The sequence below is a fragment of the Pelophylax lessonae genome (assembly GCF_965119305.1).
Source record: "Pelophylax lessonae genome assembly, chromosome: 8".
Taxonomy (NCBI): domain Eukaryota; kingdom Metazoa; phylum Chordata; class Amphibia; order Anura; family Ranidae; genus Pelophylax; species Pelophylax lessonae.
The window spans coordinates 37,615,472-37,633,657 of record NC_138775.1 but is presented as its reverse complement, the minus strand read 5'-3'; the positions used below and the strand labels follow the sequence as shown (position 1 = coordinate 37,633,657).

General features: G+C 45.6%; 1 protein-coding gene across 3 annotated transcripts in view; it reads left to right on the top strand.

The window, feature by feature from the left end:
• The first annotated feature begins 4,864 nt into the window (after positions 1-4,864).
• The window catches only part of PLXNB1 (plexin B1), a 356,193-nt gene continuing 342,871 nt past the window's right edge, over positions 4,865-18,186 (top strand). For 2 of the 3 annotated variants that reach the window (XM_082265197.1, XM_082265195.1), the window contains exon 1: positions 4,865-5,269. The gene's annotated coding sequence lies outside the window, so the exon portion shown is untranslated. Of the gene's footprint in view, positions 5,286-18,186 lie in introns of all 3 variants that reach the window. The other variant, XM_082265196.1, reaches the window with a different exon arrangement.

The following is an 18,186-nucleotide window of genomic DNA, read 5'->3' as shown; positions in this document are numbered from 1 at the left end:
CCTTTTTTTTGTGTCCGCACCAGAATCGGATCGCTTGGGTGTTCACACCTATTTAAATCCAATTCATGTCCGAAATGACAGTTTGCACTGCGATATGCAAACTGATCTGGGGGTGTTGTTAACTTTGTATTGACACCCCAGCAATTTGCATATAGCAGTGTCAACTGCCTGGGAGTTGAATGCGATGCGGGAACCCGAAGTGGATTCGCAGGGTCCCCGCATCGTATATATGTGTGAACCAGGACTCAATGGTAAGACAATCTTGCCAATATGATGAGCTATAGTCAGACTGGGATACAATGAAGAGTCGGCATGCAATCCCTGACCTCTTCACACATTCCATTGCCTGCTTATCAATAACGTCTTCCCAAATGACAAGCTAACACCAGTGGTGTCTAGCAGTTCTTTTTATTCCTCCTCCAAAGGCATAAACACGTACGCCTATGCAACCCAAGCATGCATGTTTACTCACCTAAGCACCACCTGCCCCCAATGTACTGCGGACAGGGAGGGCCCATGCAGTCAAAGCAACGTACTAGTACAACACTGCCTGCCTCTAGGTTTGGGCGCATGCATGCACACCCAGTGGTGTATTTTGGTTTTGTGCTGCCCTAGGCAAGACTAAAATTGGGCACCCTGCTCCCCCCCCCCCCCCCCTATGTAAATTTGCCCCACTACTTTTTTAACGGATGTGACTCCCTCCAAAATTGAAGGACTACAAGGCCCATGAGCCCCTGAGATCTCACGAGAGGGGGGGTGAGAGGGGGTGGGAGAGAGAGAAGGGTGAGGGACAGAGAGAGGAGGGCTGAGTGATGGAGGGAGGGAGAGAGGGGGGGATGAGAGAGAGAGGGGGAGAGAGAGGAGGGTATGAAAGAGAGGGGGGTTGAGAGAGAGGGGGGGAATCAAAGAGTGAGAGAGAGAGGGGATGAGAGAGAGGGGGGATGATAGAGAGAGGGGGGATGAGAGAGAGAGAGGGGGTGAGAGAAAGTGGGTTGAGAGAGGGGGGGTGAGAGAGAGAGGGGATGAGAGGGGGGTGAGAGAAAGAGAGAGAAGGGGATGAGAGAGAGGAGGGGGTGATAGTGAGGGGGTAAATGAGAGAGAGGGGGTGAGAGAGGCAGCTCTAGCAACCAGTGGCCAATAGAGTCCAAGGTAGAGAGGGGCAACTTTTTTGCTGCCCCCCTGCAAAGTGCCGCCCTAGGCCTGGGCCTTGTTGGCCTAGGCCAAAATACAGCACTGTGCACACCCCCCGCCGACACCTGCTGTGATTGTACACAGCCGGAGTCTGTCAGCAAATCCTGGCCAATGATTCATGGCCAGGACCTACTGAACAGCTGTGTCCAATCACAGTCCAGAGCCCCGTGTTGACAATCAACACAGGGTGTGTACAGGGGGAACGATCTCTCTGTTTCTCATCCCTGCATCCCTGCATTTTTTATATGGCATCATCTCATCAGTGCCCATCAGTGGAAAAGAAAAATTACTTACTAGCAAACTTTTATAACAGAAACTAAGAAAAGTGTTTTTTTTTTTTTTTGGTTGTTTAGCAAAAAAATAAAAAATCCAGTGCTGATCAAATGCCACCAAAAGAAAGCTCTATTTGTGTGACAAAATTGATATAAATTTAATTTGGATACAGCAATTGGGCAATTGCCAGTTAAAGTAGTGCAGTGCTAAATAGCAAATAATTGTTGCAATGGTTAGGGAAAATCCTTTTATTTGGTCTTTTGGCAGTCATAAGAGGATGTGGGTACCTCCAGGTCTTAAAGCACATCAATACTTGTAAACACTCCTGTCCACGGCTGCACCCCCTTTTCCCAGCACCAGCAGTCTTCTGTCCAGTCATGTTAAAGCTGGACTCCAGGTATGAGGCAGAATCTACCCTTGAAGTGGGGCACCCTCTGCATTGCAAGGGTTAAATGGTTGTTTAGTCTAAGGGCACAGGGATACAGTGAATAACATACCTTTTTCCTGACTCCATTATACAGAGCAGGTAAGTATAACCCCAGAAAGTGTGACGGGACATCTACCCTCATAATCAGGGCACTAATCATCAGCGTCCTGATAATCAGTGCAGCCCCATCAGTGCTGCCTATTAGTGCCCAACAGTGCCTTCTCATCAGCGCCCATCAGTGCCGCCTCATTAGTGCCCAACAGTGCAACCTCATCTGTGCCCATCAGTGAAGCCTATCAGTGCTACCAATCAGTGCCCATCAGTGCTGCCTATCAGTGCCCAACAGTGCCTTCTCATCAGTGCCGCCTCATAAGTGCCCAACAGTGCCACCTCATCAGTGCCCATCAGTGCAGCCTATCAGTGCTGCCAATCGGTGCCCATCAGTGCTGCCTATCAGTGCCCAACAGTGCCTTCTCATCAGTGCTCATCAGTGTCGCTTCATTAGTGCCCAACAGTGCTGCCCCCTCAGCACACATCAGTGAAGGAGAAAAATTACTTATTTGCTAAATTTTTTAACAGAAGCTAAGAAAAACTTTTTTTCTTCAAAATTTTCATAAGTTGCGAGCACATTGCGTTTGCTCACACTGCATTGCATGGTACAGAAATACCATGCAATGCGTTTGCAGTGAGTTTCCCAAAGTAGTGTATGCTTTCATTTAGACCCCATTCACACTGGGGCGATCCAACTTGCCGGGGCGACCTCACAGGTCGCGGTGCGCAGCTCGCACCACGACCTCGAAGCGGCCGGCACGGACTTCATAACATTGAAGTCAATGTAGGTCGCTCCAGGTTGGCCCAAAGAAGCTCCGGACCCTTTTTCTAAGTCGGAGTGACTTGTGTCGCTCCTATTAGAACGGGTCCACAGCTTCTCTATGGCAGGCGACCTACGGTGACCTGTCAGGCGACCAGGTCGCCTGACAGGTCGCCCCAGTGTGAACGGGGTCTTAAAAGGAATGGGCTGAGATCATACTGCATACTGCATAGAACTGCGTTCCTGTGCGATTCCAGCTGTGAACTGGCCCTAATAGACAGTGGCTTAATGGTTAACACTCCTGCCTTACAGAACTTTAGTCTTTAGTTGCCATCAGAGCCAGGGCACCATCTGCATGGAGGGGGGTGAATAGTAGGCATGCCAGCCAGAGCACTATCGGCATTGAGGGTAGTCTTTAGTAGGCATCCCAGCCAGGACATTATCTGCATGGAGGGGGGGGGGGGTCTTTAGTAGGCATCCTAGCCAGGGCACTGTCTGCATGGAGGAGGTCTTTAGTTGGCATCCCAGTTAGAGCACTATCTGCATGGAAGTGGTCTTTAGTAGGCATCCCAGCCAGGGCACTATCTGCATGGAGGGGGGGTCTGTAGCAGGCATCCCAGCCAGGACACTATTTGCATGTAGGGGGGTCTTTAGTTGGCATCTTAGCCAGGGCACTGTCTGCATGGAGGAGATATTTAGTGGGAATCCCAGTTAGAGCACTATCTGTATGGAGGGGGTCTTTAGTTGGCATCCCAGGGCACTATTTGCAAGGAGGGGATCTTTAGTTGGCAGCCCAGTGAGGGCACTATCTGCATGGAGGGGGTCTTTATCTTGTATCCCAGCCAAGGAAACGATCTGCATGGAGGGGGGTCTTTATTTGGCATCAGTGCCAGGGCACTATCTGCATTAGGGAGGTCTTTGGTTGGCATCCCAATGAGGGCACTATCTGCGTTGAGGGGGTATTTAGTTGACATCTTAGTGAGGGCACTTATCTGCATGGAGGAAGTTCTTTAGTAGGGATCCCAGCCAGGACACTGTCTTCATGGAGGGGGTCTTTAGTGATCATCCCAGCCAGGGCACTATCTCCATGGGGGGGGGGGGGGCCTGTAGTTGGCATCCCATTTGCTTGGAGTATGCTCCTAAACTGGTAGGTAAATTGGCTCCTGATTAAATTGATCTTCATATGATTGTATGCATGTGAGATCAGGGTCTTAGATTGTAAGCTTCTGGAGGCAGGGACTTAAGTACAGTAAGGAAAGTGTTGTGTAAATTGTGGGCACTATATAAATCCCAGTAATAAATTAATTGGGGGAGGGATGTTCTGACTCAGGTTCCTTTGCTCTGTGCACCCCCCATGGCATGTGGGATTGGGATCTTAGATTGTAAGCTCCTTGGGGATAGGACTGATGTGAATGTACAGTAAGTGAAGTGCTGTGTAAATTGTGGGCACTATATAAATCCCATCCCAGTAAAACATGAGTGTATGAATGGGGGGGGGGGGGTGGTCTTACTTAGGTTCCTTTGCTTTGTGCACCCCCATGGCACGTGAGATCGAGATCTTAGAATGTAAGCTTCTTGGAGCAGGGACTGATGTGAATGTACAGTGAGTAAAGTGCTGTGTAAATTATCGGCAATATAAATCACAGTAATAAATTAATGGAGTGATGGGGTGGTGGTGGGGGTCTGACTCAGGTTTCTTTGCTCTGTGCGCTCCCATGGCATGTGAATTCGGGGTCTTAGATTGTAAGCTCCTTGGGGCAGGGATTGATGTAAATGTACAGTAAGTAAAGTGCTGTCTCTATAAATCCCAGTAATGGGGGGAATGTTCTGACTCCCATAGAATATGATTGACAGACGAGGCTGAGAAGGGATCAGGCAGCAGGTTGTGCTCAGTCATTCTGATTGCTGGGAGAAGCGGCTATCAGAGCAGCGCAGACATGTAGCTGGAGGTGACACCGCTGCCGCCTCTCTTACATTTTTCTTCCCATTGTGCTCCCAGCTACAGAGATTGGGGGGCGTGACCAGGCGAGGAGCAGTGGACGTGTGGGCGCGGCTATGCAAATATTGATCTGATTTCCAGCCTGGCCAGGCTGCTGCAGCGCTGGAGGGGGCGTGTGCAGGGGGCGGGGCCGTGTCTGCTGAGTTGGGGAAAGCGGAGAGGAGGCAGATTGAAATCTGGAGGGGGACAGAAGAGGAGCTGCTGGAGGAGATCGGGTAAAGCTGGAGGGATGCTGAGGGCGGCATGAGACAAGTGAGACCTCAGGAGATGACAGCATAGAGGGGTCATGGGACAATAGTGAGGAATTCCCAGAGGGGTGACACATCCCTTTAAGTGACTGCTGCTGGGGACCCCCAATGACTGCCTGCAGTATGAAGAGACATGAGACATGATGACCCCACACTGAGACAACGAGGACCTACAGCTGGCCACAAAGGAACAATCCAAGGAAGACCTGAGCTGCTGACTGCATGGTGCTGCTGGCTGGGTGGTAGTTGGCACCAGGGCAGTGCCAGGCTCCCCTCTGTGGATTATTAATAGACATCTGGGAAGCAGAGCTTGCACTCAGGTAAGGTGGATGGGCTGTCAGTGCAGGGATCTGTCACACACAGCTGCTGCTCAGTGTTGGTTTTTCTATATTGGTGCTGCAGAGGGACAGGGCTGAACACTTGTGCTGGGGATTTATGTTCTCTGTCATTATTGATACATAGCACAAGTAGGCTGGTGTGCTGTCACCTTGGTGGGGAAACTAAACTTCATTCTGCAGGATGGGGGCAGCAGTGTGCGAAGGGCATGGCAGAGGCTTGTCTTCCAGGGACTTGCCCTGGTTTGGGAAATGTATCCCTGGGGATGGCTCAGTTTTATGAGGCTGTAGAGTGAGAGTAAGTTCTTCTGCTTGCTGGTAGAAGTTATTGCAATTATCATCTTTCAATAGCTTTTTTATTAATTTTTTAGCATGAGAAGCATTGCATGATATGAAGTAAAATCTACAGATCTGTGGTCCTGTGATGGGTTACTATGGGTCTGTTGTCCTGTGATATGGAGCTATGTGTCTGTGGTCCTCTTGTTGTAAGGAACCATGGATCTTTGGTCCTGTGATGGGGAACTATGGATCTGTGATGGTAAACTATAGGTCTGTGGTCCTGTTGTATGTAGGAACTATGGATCTTTGGTCCTGTGATGGTAAACTATAGGTCTGTGGTCCTGTTGTATGTAGGAACCATGGATCTTTAGTCCTGTGATGGGAAACTATGCATCTGTGATGGTAAACTATAGGTCTGTGGTCCTGTTGTATGTAGGAACTATGGATCTTTAGTCCTGTGATGGCAAACTATGGATCTGTGATGGTAAACTATAGGTCTGTGGTCCTGTTGTATGTAGGGACCATGGATCTTTAGTCCTGTGATGGGAAACTATGGGTCTGTGATGGTAAACTATAGGTCTGTGGTCCTGTTGTATGTAGGAACCACGGATCTTTAGTCCTGTGATGGGCAACTATGGATCTGTGATGGGAAACTATGGGTCTGTGGTTCTTTTTTTAGGGAACTATGGATCTTTGGTCCTGTGTTGGGGAGCTATGGGTCTGTGGTCTTATTCTATGGAACTATGGATCTTTGGTCCTCTGATGGAAAACTGTGGGTCTGTTGTACTATTGTGGGGAACTATGGGTCTGTGGTCTTATTCTGGGGAACTATGGATCTTTGGTCCTGTGATGGAGAACTGTTGGTCTGTGGTCCTATTGTGGGGAACTATGGGTCGGTGGTCTAATTGTAGGGAAACTATTGGTCTGTGGTCTTATTGTGGAGAACTATGGGTCTGTGTTCCTGTGATGGGGAACTATGGGTCTGTGGTCCTGTTGTAGGGAACTAGGGGCCTTTGTACCTGTGATGGAAAACTATGGGTTGGTGGTCATGTGATCCCATGATGGAGAGTATGTAAATCTGTGGTCCTATGATGGAGAGGCTATAGGTCTATGGTCCTATTGTGGGGAACAATGTGACTGTGGTCCTGTAAAGGGAAACTTTGGGTCTATTGTCCTGTTATGGAGAGGCTGTGGTTCTATGGTCTTGTTGTGGGGAACTATGTGTTTTTGGTTCTGTGATAGAGCGGATATGAGTCTATGGTCCTATTGTAGGGAACTATGGGAATGTATTGTTATGTTGGAGAGGCTATGGGTTCTGTGGTCTCATTGTGGAGAACTATGGGTCTGTTGTCTTATAATAAAGAGGCAATGGGTATGGGTTTACATGATAAGAAAACTATAGGTCTGTGGACCTTTGATTGGAGATCTGTGCGTCAGTGGTTCTGTGATAGGGACTCTGTGGGTCTTTAATCCTATGACAGGAACTCTACTGGTTTGTGGCCCTAAGATGGGGAACTATTGCTCTGGTGTCCAAAAATGGGGAATAAAGTATGTGATCCTGTGAGGTAAAGTTTTTGGGTCTGTGTTTATTTAAAAGTGAAATCTATAGATCTGTGGTCCTATGATGCAGAATCTATTGGCATGTGGTACTGTGATAGAGAATCTGTGGGTCTGTGGACTTGTGATGGGGATTCTATGGATTTGTGGTCCTGTAATGGGGAACCTATTGGTTCCTGGTCCTATGTTGGTGGAATCTCTTGGGTTGCAGTCCAGTGATGTGAGGCAGTGTTCTTAGAGTGTGGGAAAGTAATGGATCTCTAGTCATGCAGTGGGAAATCTATGCGTCAGTGTCCCTATGATGGGTAATGTATGATTCCGTGGCCCTATGATAGAAATACTGTTTGTCTGTGGTCCTGGGATAGGGAATCTATGTCCTATGATGGGAAATCTATGGGTCTGTGGTCTTATAATGGAAAATCCATGGTTCTGAAGACCTGTTAGAAGGAATCTTTAGACCTGAGGCACTGCAACTGTGAATCTTTAGGTCCGTGGTCCTGTAATATTGAAAACCAAAGTTCTGGGGAGTCTGTGGGTGTATTGTCCTATGACAGGGACTTTGTGGGTCTGTGGTCTTGTGACAGGTCATTTATAGGTCTGTGTTCTTATAATGGTGGAATCTATGCCTCTATGGCCCTGTGATAGGGAGCCTATGAGTCTGTGTTCCTATAATGAGTATCTATGGGTCTGCATCTTATTATGGGAAATCTATGGGTCTTGGTACTATGGCGCTTTTCCACTGCATGGAAGCGAACGGTTCAGCCCGCTTTTGTGCTTTTCCACTGCTGGTACCGCATGGTATGGTGTAGGAACAGTTCGGTACGGTACGGCGGCGCTTTTCCACTGCATGGAACCGAACGGTACGGCTCTCAAAAACAGTACCACCTCGATTGTGGTTCCAAGAGGTACCATACCCGGTACCATATCCCACAATCCTTTGCATGCAGTCACTACTAGCCACTGATTGGTCAGAGAATCGTTGTTATCCCACCCACATCCCACCCACTTTAGTACTACTTTAGTGGAAAAGTTAACCGTCCCGTACTGTACCGAACCGTTCCAACACCGTACCATGCGGTACCAGCAGTGGAAAAGCAAACCGGGCCAAGCAGGGCCGAGTAGAGCCGAGCAGGTACTTGCAATGGAAAAGTGCCAGATCTATAGGTCTTGGGTCTTATAATGGGGTGACCATAGATTTGTGGTTTTATAATGGGGAACCTGTGGATCAGTGGTCCTATAATGGATAAACTTTTGGTCTCTGGGTATGCTGTGGAGAATCTTTGGATCTGTGGGGCTCTGAATTGTATTGCAAGTGATTGGTGGATGTTTCTTCTTGGAAATGACTTGGCAACTATGCAATTAAAGCCAACACTATTATTTTAATGTATTCCAAAAATGCACTTCCATATAATGTAGATGTTTAAAACTTCCGTCAAGTTTCTCTTAAATACAGTACTGATGAGTTGTACAACCTATTTCCAGTTATTAAAGATACAAATCCAGCTTACTATCGGAGACTCTCATTTCTTTAATTGCTGGATTACAGGTTCCCTTGAGCTCTGCAGTAAGTTGTGCGATTCATCAGGATATTGAAGGAATTTTTGCTCTTTATTTTCACGGCAGATCCAGCTGTGCCGGCATGTAAGTGGTTAATTGTTGTCTGTTTTAACAACCCATTATACACTATTTGCAGGCATCGCTGAACCATTAGTGTCCCCTGTGGCTGTTGTGTATTATTAGGGTGAAAACAGTTCCATAATTTGCAGTTTTCAGAATATGTCCCACCGGGGAGTAAGAATTGGATTAGACGTCGTTTTATATACAGAAGCAAAGAGATCATTTAACTACCAACAGAATCCAAGCTGTTATGATGGATAATGTTACAATGTGAAATTAAGATCGCCAGTCTTTGTTTCAACTTGCTGCTTCTCGGTGAGTTAACACATTTGTATGCATTGTAAACTGTACAAAACAAAATTTGCAATGATCACGTACAACAACCAGTAAGAATCCTTCTTCCATAAAGTTGGCTGCCAGGCAGTTGCCAAAGGCTAGTTTGTGATTGGTTGAGGACCTTGGTTAGGTGACGGTGTTTGGTTGCATAATTGAAGACAACAATAAGGGTGTAAATGGGACTCCTAGAACCAGTTGGTGTACATTATGCCCAGATGGGTTATTTAGGGGCGATATGATAAGGTAGATAAATTAGCTAGAGGTTACAGTGAATTTTTATATATGTAATAAAACATTAATAAATGTTCCACATTTTCCTCCGTTTTATTGCATGCCATGACCCGGTGTCATTTGGTTTGATCTAATGACAGCGGACTGATGGCTTTGAATTTATAGCATCACATTGTTCATTTGTGATCATTTGAAATCTTTAAAAATTGCAATCAACTTGTTAAAATATCATAAATCTCTTCTAACCCTTCTCTATTTCTGCTGTTGAAGCTGATTTAAGCATCACTGGTGAGAATCGGATGTACATACTGTATACCATATGTAAAGCACTGCATAAAATTGTCAGCACTATATAAAGTATCTGTAATAAATATGAATAAATAATCATCAGATAATTTAACATGCATCAAATATCTGATAATGAGCACATGGTCACCCAGAAAGGGTTTTATGTTGGAATATTTTTATAAGTAATAAATGTAACTTTCCTATGAGCAACGAGAATATGTCCTTCACTTTGCTAGTGCTGAATGTGACGGCAGGATCAAACGTTTCTGCTGCTGGCTGGCAACTGTTTCAAGAATGGACAGTCTGCAGAAGCCCCCCTATGTGAGATCTACTCATGAATAACTGCCTTTTGATCATATGGATCTCTTTATCTTAAAACAAACCTTCAATTTAAATCAGGTACATACATTCCAGGTGCATCAAAACAAAAGGTGTGCAATGTCCTTCAGTTCATTTTCTTTAGAACAGACCCTCAGCTTGCATATAATCTCCTGTCCCCTGCCAGAATGTTGTATGCTGTAGAGGAGGACATTTGCTTTCTATGTGGAAGCAGTGGTCTCTCTGCAGAGGTCTGCCCCACTCCCTGTGGAGTTAAAGCCAGAGCTCTGCATTTAGCAAAACTCGTGCTCCCTGTTGATTGGAGAGCTTTAGCTCGGGCTCAGCCGGGGGTTATGTGAGACCTCCTCAGAGAGACCATTACTTCCACCAGTGGCGGCTGGTGCTCCATGGGCCGGGGGTGGCAGACAGACCACACCATACCCCCCTGGACCACACCAGCTCCAGCCCGCACACCTAACCCCCCCGGTCGCCGGCTCACTCACCCTGGGCAGGTGGCAACTTCGCCCTCAGTCTCCTCTGTGGGCTTCCCCTGCATCTCCTCTCTCCTCCTCCTCCTCCTCCTTGGCCAATAGCATGGCTTCTCCTTTCGGCCAATAGGGAAACGGGTCTCAGGACCAGCTTCCTGATTGGCCAGGAGGAGAATCGGTGTGGCAATAGCGAATATTTATTCGCTATTGTCACACAACTGGGTGGGCTAAGGGCACAGTGCTCTGCCCCTGAGCCCACCCTTTTTTTGAAGCCTATTAGAGCCTCTGGCTCTAATCACGTGCTTCAAAAAAAAAACAATTGGAATCCATGCGTCTGGTGCCCTGCAAGTAGATTAGGGGGCCGGACGCATGGATAGGGAGGGCGGCGCCCCTGCGCCCTTAATGGATGGGTCGCCACTGACTTCCACGCTTGGAACGAGGGTCCTTCTCTGCAGCATGCTGGCAGGGGACAGCTTTTTTACTACTTTGCTTTATTAAAAAAAAAAAGTAGTGCCAAATAGGTAAGTGTTTTTCAGATGCATTAAAAAAGCATTTTTATTTGACACACTTGGAAAATATTTACCTATTTGGTGAAAGATCTTCCTGTCCTTCATTGTCAGCATAGGGAGAGCATGTAAATCAATGAATGTCCTGGTTGGGGTTAGGACTGCAGTGCTAACCACAAAGCCACTGTGCTGCCCAGTTGTACTTTTCGGTCGGAATGACTGTTTGCACAATTTACACTTGCCAAACACAATCGTGTGTCTTGTAACTTTCTTCTCATATATGGGTATATTTAGATTCCCTTCCTGCCCTCCCCTGTGGTGCCCCTATAACCATTAGCAGCCTGGTGATATTTTTCACTGAGCTGACTTAGTTCAAAGTATTTTACTCTGAGCTGGTGCAATAAAGTCAGAGGGGGGTGCAAGCTGTTTTGTTTACCATTGTGAAAACTGCCCTTGACTGATCTTGTAAACACCAATAAATCAGGATGCTGTTTTCCTTATTGATGGGGAGTTGTAAGTTGTCTCTTGGGAAATGCACTTTCTTGTGTGTGCACTTCATTCCTGATGCCTCACGAAACATCCATGGAATTCTGCAACTGAAATTAGGAAGTGCTAGAGTCTGAAGACCTCTGTGCCTTGGTATGAGAGTCTGATGTCCTCTGTGCCTTGGTACTAGAGTCTGATGGCCTCTGTGCCTCAGTATGGCAGTCTGATGGCCTCTGTGCCTTGGTACTAGAGTCTGATGGCCTCTGTGCCTTGGTACTAGAGTCTGATGGCCTCTGTGCCTTGGTCTGAGAGGCTGATGGCCTCTGTGCCTTGGTCTGAGAGGCTGATGGCCTCTATGCGAGAGTCTTGTGGCTTTTCTTCCTTGGTATGAGAGTCTGATGGCTTTAGTGCCTCGGTATGAAAGTCTGATGGCCTCTGTTCCTCAGTATGAGAGTCTGATGGCCTTTGTGCCTCGGTCTGTATGACAGTCTGATGGTCTCTGTGCTTCAGTATGAGAGTCTGATGGCCTCTGTGCCTCGGTATGGCAGTCTGATGTCCTCTGTGCCTCGGTATGGCAGTCTGATGTCCTCTGTGCCTCAGTGGCAGAGTCTGATGTCCTCTGTGCCTCTGTATGGCAGTCTGATGTCCTCTGTGCCTCGGTATGGCAGTCTGATGTCCTCTGTGCCTCGGTATGGCAGTCTGATGTCCTCTGTGCCTTGGTCTGAGAGGCTGATGGCCTCTATGCCAGAGTCTTGTGGCTTTTCTTCCTTGGTATGAGAGTCTGATGGCTTTAGTGCCTCGGTATGAAAGTCTGATGGCCTCTGTTCCTCGGTATGAGAGTCTGATGGCCTTTGTGCCTCGGTCTGTATGACAGTCTGATGGTCTCTGTGCTTCAGTATGAGAGTCTGATGGCCTCTGTGCCTCGGTATGGCAGTCTGATGTCCTCTGTGCCTCGGTATGGCAGTCTGATGTCCTCTGTGCCTCAGTGGCAGAGTCTGATGTCCTCTGTGCCTCGGTATGGCAGTCTGATGTCCTCTGTGCCTCGGTATGGCAGTCTGATGTCCTCTGTGCCTCAGTATGGCAGTCTGATGGCCTCTGTGCCTTGGTCTGAGAGGCTGATGGCCTCTATGCCAGAGTCTTGTGGCTTTTCTTCCTTGGTATGAGAGTCTGATGGCTTTTGTGCCTTGGTATGAGAGTCTGATGGCTTTTGTGCCTCAGTATGAATGTCTGATGGCCTCTGTTCCTCAGTATGAGAGTCTGATGGCCTTTGTGCCTCAGTCTGTATGACAATCTGATGGTCTCTGTGCCTCAGTATGAGAGTCTGACGGCCTTTCTGCCTTAGTATGAGAGTCTGACGGCCTTTCTGCCTTAGTATGAGAGTCTGATGGCCTTTCTGCCTTAGTATGAGAGTCTGATGGCCTTTCTGCCTTAGTATGAGAGTCTGATGGCCTTTCTGCCTTAGTATGAGAGTCTGATGGCCTTTCTGCCTTAGTATGAGAGTCTGATGGCCTTTCTGCCTTAGTATGAGAGTCTGACGGCCTTTCTGCCTTAGTATGAGAGTCTGATGGCCTTTCTGCCTTAGTATGAGAGTCTGATGGCCTTTGTGCCTCTGTCTTTGTAGCAAGAGATCTGATGGCCTTTGTGCCTCGGTCTGGAACGCAGCTGAGTGATAGGGACTGTCACTAAACACCATCCCTGTTTGTGTGTTTTGGAAATTAGTCTATTGACTTACAGCCCAACAATCCATTTTAACCCTTGTGGCTGACAGATTTAATTGTCATGCTACGTGATGGAGGCCGAAACTTGGTACTGAGGCTTTATGACTAGTACATATTGCGCTTAGGATGTATGGAGAAAAAAAAGCTTTAAATTGACTCGTGTGCATGGGAAAGCATTGATGAGAAAGCATAGCCAGGTGAAGGTCATCTGTAAAGCTGTTTCAATACAGGGCATGAAATATATAAAAAACATCTTCAGTTCTATGCTGATGAGAGACCCAAATCTATCTCTCTATTTCTCACCTCAGTCTCCTAATTTACTAATCAACATATCAGTATGGATGTCACACACCTTCCAAAAACAAAATCTTTCTAAAAGTGAGCTCATAATATTTCCTCTCCCTTGACTTTTCCTTCAAAGGCCCATCACTCCCTCTCCTCATGCCAGGGTGTCAGGTGTAATCCTGGATCTCTGTTTTCAGTCTCCGGTCTGATCACTGTCTAAATTCTGCCACCTTCACCTCCATTACATTTCCAAAATTGTCCATTCTTAACCACTTAAGCCCCGGAAGATTTTACCCCCTTCCTGACCAGGGATTTTTTTGCGATTCGGCACTGCGTGACTTTAACGGACAATTGCGCGGTCGTGCGACGCTGTACCTAAACAAATTTGACATCCTTTTTTTCACACAAACAGAGCTTTCTTTTGGTGGTATTTGATCACCTCTGCGATTTTTACTTTTTGTGCTATAAACAAAAAAAGAGCGTCAATTTTGCAAAAATAACAATATTTTTCACATTTTTTTATATGAAATTCCCAAAAAAAATGTAAAAATCAAAATTTTTTAACATTTTAGGCCAATTTGTTTTATGCTACATATGTTTGGTAAAAAAAATTGCAAAAAGCGTATTTTGATTGGTTTGCGCAAAAGTTATTGCGTTTACTAACTAAGGGAAAGATTTCTGTCATTTTTGGTGTTTTTTTTTAACGCGTAATGGCGGCGATCTGCGATTTTTTTTTGCGGTACTGCGACATTGCGGCGGACAGATCGGACCCTTGACTGACATTTTTGACACTTTTGGGGTTACCAGTGACATTACTACGGTAATCAGTGCTATATATATGCAGTTACTGCAAAATGACACTGGCAGGGAAGGGGTTAACTTTATTGGGGAAGGAGGGGTTAAGTGTGTCCCTAGGGGCGTTCTTCTAACTGTGATTGGACCTGGCTACTGGTGTAGGAAAAGTGATCAACGGTCCTACATAGTAGAACCGTATGATCACTATTCATACACAGGGGAGAATGATAGGCGGCTTGTTTACATTAGCCGCCTGCCTTTCTCCCTTCACGGCGGACGATCGCGAGTGACCGGCGGACATCGGGTCCGCCGGTCACACACACGGACTTCCCAGGGAACGAGCCGGGGCGGGCGCGCGCTCGCCTGCTATTGGCTCACAAGCAAGTGACAGGCTAGTGATGTACCCATACGTCACTTTGCCTGGCCGGGGCTGACCGCCGCAGTATATGTACTTGCGGCGGTCGGCAACCGGTTAACCAGTGACAACACCAAAATACTCATTTACTCCCAATGGTATCAGTGGGAACTTATCTGGGAGACAGAAATTGATCCTTCCTCAAGGAACCTCTGGAAGAACCCTAGGATTTGATGGAACCCTGTTTGAGAAACCCCAATTAAGGCTATCCCCCACCCAGTCTATGATAGCCTAGCTCTAAAATACAGGCTATCCTCCTCCAGTCTATCATGAATGCTACTGCCAGACTCATCCACCTTACTAAATGCAATGCCAATCCCTCCATTGGCTTCCACTAACCAAAAAAAAAAAAAATCTAAATCCTGCCAACTTACAAAACTAGTCAGATCTTTATCCCAAGCTACATCACCAACCCTGTCTCAGAATACCAACCAAACCATCTTTTCCGCTCCTCCAAAGACCTCTTACTCTTTCGGTCCCCCATTGCCTCCTCTCATGCCTTCCTCTAGGACTTCTTCAGTGCCTCCTTCCCCCAATCTCTCTGGCTATCTCTCACTCCATTGGCCTTTAGGAGATCCAAGAAAACGCATCTCTCCAGGGAATCCTGACAACATACAAAGCCATCCAGAAGCTACATCACCAACCTGGTCTGAAAATACCAGCTGACCCTATCCCAATCTCTCTGGCTATCTCTCATTCTGTCCGTCTTTAGGATATCTGTAAAAATGTTTCTATTCAGTGAAACCTAACAACATACAAAGCCAACCAGAACTCTTTCCTAAGCTACGTCACCAACCCCGTCTCAAAATACCAACCAAACTGTCTTCTCTGCTCCTCCCAAGACCTCCTGCTGTTTAGTTCCCTCATCTCCTCCTCTCATGCTTGCCTCCAGGACTTTTTTAGTGCCTCTCTCTCTACCTCTGGAACTCCCTACCCCAATCTTTCTGCCTATCTCTCACTCTGTCTGCCTTTGGGAGATCGATTAATACGTATCTCTTAAGGGAAGCCTATCTTGCATCCATCTAACAACTGAACTTTCTCCATTAACTCATCCCCACACATTCATTTATTTTTGTATCACTTATCCTTGCCTTTTAGACCGTAAGCTGTCATCAGCGGGACCTTCCTAACCCTCTTGTATTGAATTGTATTGTAACTCTACTGCCTTCCTTTATATTATAAAGTGCTGCATAATGTATGTGCTGTACAAATCCTGTATAATAATAATAATGGTGGTTTTACCAAAGATCATTTTGTGAGTTCATGTCAGCTTAAGGAACTATTAGGTTGTTTAGTGGTTTTCCATCATCACTAACACTATGAAATCTGCTCGCTGTACTAACTGCGGCTAGTGAGCCTAGCTTTGCAATAAATGCAACCTCTGCTAGTGACAACCTGTCAGACATTTTAAAGCCTAATTGAAGTCCCAGAAATAGATATGCAGCCAGACAGACATTGTACTAACAGCCTCCAATTCCAGAGTCTTATCTCGACTTTCCTGTTACATTAGTTGTGAAGTGTGTCTGAATATGTGCAGTCCAGTAGGCACCAGACAGAGATCCAGCAGACTTGGTAATCAGCAGTGGTAATTTTGGCAGAAAATTTCGATTTGGTTTTAGTCGTAGTCTTTTCACTAAAATGTAATTTTAGTTTTAGTCTTATTTAAGTCTTTCGACTAAAATGTAATTTTAGTTTTAGTCTTATTTAAGTCTTTTGACTAAAATGTCATTTTAGTTTTAGTCTTATTTAAGTCTTTTGACTAAAATGCTATTTTAGTTTTAGTCATATTTTCGTCATCTGAATTGTTTTAGTCATATTTTAGTCGACTAAAATCTTCAGTACATTTTAGTCGACTAAAACTTCATACACTTTAGTCAACTATAAATCTAATGGGTTTAGGTCAATTGTAATGCATTACTTAAAGGGTAACTCCAATTTCGTGGGGGAAAAAAAGCAAATAAAGAAAAAACAATATAGCATATACAATTGCGACACAAATCATATTGCAATTGAATGTTATTAAAAATACCTTTAGGCCTCTTTCACACTGGCACACCGCCCGACGGAGTCTGTTCTGCTCAGCGGGGGATCGATCCGCCGATCCCCGCTGAGCAGGTGGATGACTGCTCCGTTTCCACTCTGTGTGCAGAGACGGAGCTGTCAGATCCCCGCTGTCCACTATGGGGAGATCAGATGAGAATGGACTGCCTGTCCTCCAGACAGATGGAAAATAGGGTTTCCATCCATCCAGGTTTCACGGACAGGATCGGAGAGCAGCGGGTGTCAGCGGAGATGTCTCCGCTGACACACGCTGCCCCATAGGGATGCATGGAGGATCCAATCAGGTCCGCCTGAAAAACTGACAGGCGGATCAGATGGCCCGTGTGAAAGGGGCCTGCCTTTTTTATCTGCATCCGTTGTAATTTTCTGAAAATGCAATGCAATATGGCTACCTGGAGCTGTTCTGTACACAGAATGTATACTGACCACACCCCAGAAACATAATTTCCTGCTTATGTGATTGGCTCACCAATTTTCCCAGAATTCTGCCTAAGATACAAGTCAGATTTCTGGCATCCCCTGCAACAAAAATGTCATTTTTGGTGAGATACTCTCAATAGGAACACGTCTAAAGGGATGCAGGTCCATCAACTTTTCTCATTAGTGCTCTGCAGCTGCACAGCTGGTTGAGAACTATGAAACCACTCCCATCAGAACCACTCAGCACAGGAGAACAGAGGAACAAGCAGTGATTTCTTCAGAATAACAAAAGGTAGGAATCTGCAACAAAGTTTGTTAAAATCCTTGTAATGTACAGAGATCACCCAGAGGGGAATGTTTTTTTTCTCAACAAAAGTGGAGTTACGCTTTTAAACATTTCTCTAGAATTTCCAAACTAATTATATACTCCTGGAGTAAAAATCTAATAGTATGTTATTATTTCTGGTATTAAGGTTTGAACACAGATTTAGCCATTGTGATATATAACATCTTTATAAATAAATCCAAGTTTCATTAAAAAAAATATATATATATATATTGCTTTTTGACAAACGTAAGTGCAACTTTAAAATACAAAAAAAAAAAAAAAAAAACTAAATTCTATTGGCTGTAATGTCATTGCACATGTTACCTGAATATATTACCAACATTAAATATTAAGAAAAAATATAAGAAAAGCCTTTTTTCTTAAATTTTTCTCTTTCAGCAGCTTAGTAGATGCCCCTTACTAATGCGTATGCGGTAGTAGCAATTACAGGTGATTTAGAAATGGCCAGCAGAGGAGTGTTAATTTTGATGTCAATTTTCGATTTTGTTTTTGTCATAGTATTTTGACTAAAATGCCATTTTAGTTTTAGTCGTATATTAGTCATCTGAATAGTTTTAATTTTAGTCGTATTTTAGTTAACTAAAATAGTGTTAATTTAGTCAACAAAAATATTTTAGTCAGCTAAATTACACTGGTAATCAGCACTTAGTAATAGACTTGGTTGGACACGCCCTCTTTGTACAATACAGGTCTTTGTGGGGACACTTGTACTGGGGGGTGTGGCTATTACTCAGCTCTGCCAGCATAAAACAC